Genomic DNA, 2,303 nt, shown 5'->3' with positions numbered 1-2,303 from the left:
TCCTCAGAGACCAAAGGGGTCCTCCCAAACTGCTGCTGTCTTCCTGTCCTACACACACACACACACACACACACACACACACACACACACACCAGGCTTCCTCTTATTCCTCTCAGACCTGTGCAACCAGGTTAAAAACCAGATTATAGACCTGTTTCCAAGTAAGCCTATTTCCTTTCAATTTCTAGATTTCCATTGTAATTTTTAATTCACTTAAATAAAGTTTCCATATGTAGTAAACAAAGGAGTGGGGGCTGGAGAAATGGCTCAGAGCACTGACTGCTCTTACAGAGAACCCTAGTTCAGTTCCTGGAACCCATATCAGGCCGCTCACAACAGTCTGTAACTCCAGCTTCAGGGGAGCCAATGCTTCTGGCCTGTGGGCAGCCATACTCACCCACATGCAGACACACACACACACACATACACACCTACACATAATCAAACAAAACAAAAATCCTGCCTACTTCAAAATCTTGAGAACTGCCACCCAGAGAATCAAAGAACAGACACTAGACTGCAGCAGGCTCGCGGAGGGCCAGGAGAAGTGCCCCTTCCGTGAGGCAAATGTGCACAAGACTCTTCTCAGGGAGGAAGATGGGTGCAACCTGGGAATTCTGCAACCGTGGGGTCATATCACCATCCCATATCCCCAGGCCCTATGTCCTCAGGTCCCACAAAAGTGGGTGGGTCTGTCAGTGGCTAGGTCAGTGGCAGAGGGTGAGCTGAGGAACTCTGGGTCCTGCAAGAGACCTCAGCAGTGAGTTGGCTGCCTTCCTGCTCCTCCTGAGAGAGGGCATGGGAGACAAGGCGACTGGCTTTGGGTCAGGCACCTTTTCCTCTTTTCTTAGCTCTGGGGTCAGAGCCCCCATTTGCTTGTGGGTTATACGGGGAAGCTAAGACACCTCAGAGACACCATCTGTGAAGTCCTGAAGATGGGGCACAGCACACCAGTGCTTATTCCTATCACTCAAAAATAGAAACTGTCTGCCTGAAAACTGCAACCCAGCAACAAATCACAGACCTGAGGTTTGGGACAAAAAAGCAGGCTGTTTCCAAAGGTGTTATTCTTTTTCAAAACTATAAGGGGGGGGGCAGTTCCACAAGAGGCAGCGGTCAATGAGGACAAGTACAAACTATCACATTTCTATCTCATGCTGCCTTTCATAGTCTTTTTTTTTTTTTTTTCGAGACAGGGTTTCTCTGTGGCTTGGAGCCTGTCCTGGAACTAGCTCTGTAGACCAGGCTGGTCTTGAACTCACAGAGATCCGCCTGCCTCTGCCTCCTGAGTGCTGGGATTAAAGGTGTGTGCCACCACCACCTGGCTTGCCTTTCATAGTCTTAAAGATACTTTTCATTATGCAAAAATATCAGTCATATCATAGTTATTTTGGTATAAATATGCTGCTGTTTAAAACTTACATTTTCACAAACGGCTCTGTAAGTTCTCTGTCGTTTTTAATCAATAACTCAAGTAAAATTTTATCCTTCTCAAAGATCTCTGATGCAGTTTGACAGCTGAGAGGTTTTGCCAGTTTAAAAGAACAGCCTCACCAAACAAATTTCAGCAAACTATAAATACAACTTATTAAGGTGTGTGCCTGCAAGTTATAAAGGTGTGAGGACAAATACATGCTATCAAATTTCTCTCTCACGCTGCCTTTCATAGTCTTAAAGATACTTTTTCATTATGCAAAATATCAGCCACAGTCATTCTGGCATAAATATGTTGCTGTTTAAAACTTATGTTTTCACAAACTCAAAATTCTTGTGAGTTCCAGGGAGCCAAATTAAAGAATCCACCTTGAACAGGTTTAGACACACCCTTCTCAATTCTCTAATCCTAAAATTTTTCTTCCTAAACTTAACTTTGTCCTCTGTTCTGCCAACACCTTGCCAGGTCCAAAGAGACACTGGACAGTTCCATACCACAAACAGGACAGGAGTAAACCAGATACCCCAGGATGTGACCAGTATCCAGCTTTCTCAGGTGCCCCCCCCCAAACAATACCCATAAATAAGCAGGAAGCAGTCTTGAGAACTCACCGTCCCAATTCCTTTAGCCTGCTCTGCCTAACCTCCCACCTTTTTATTATAAGAAAGAGATGGGAATATTATGATCTACTAGCCTGTCCTGTCACCTGGGTACCCTGCCCCTTTAAGAGACAAGTGCTGTCCACTCCCAACCCTCCCCTTCTACCAAGGCAAGATCTCCCACCTCCTCCAGCCTGACTCTCTCTCAGTCTCTCTCCTGAAGAGGTAACTTCCGCATTCATTCTCTCTCTCTCTCTCTCTCTCTCTCT

At 45.6% G+C, this 2,303-nt stretch overlaps 1 protein-coding gene across 2 annotated transcripts in view; it reads right to left on the bottom strand.

Annotated features, from left to right (window-relative positions):
* Ttll1 (tubulin tyrosine ligase like 1) overlaps positions 1–2,303 on the bottom strand; it is a 26,297-nt gene that overhangs the window by 6,604 nt on the left and 17,390 nt on the right. The gene's annotated exons all lie outside the window — the stretch shown is intronic.

Source organism: Microtus ochrogaster, chromosome 15 (genome assembly GCF_000317375.1).
Source record: "Microtus ochrogaster isolate Prairie Vole_2 chromosome 15, MicOch1.0, whole genome shotgun sequence".
NCBI classification, from domain to species: domain Eukaryota; kingdom Metazoa; phylum Chordata; class Mammalia; order Rodentia; family Cricetidae; genus Microtus; species Microtus ochrogaster.
This window is presented reverse-complemented; position numbering and strand designations above follow the sequence as displayed.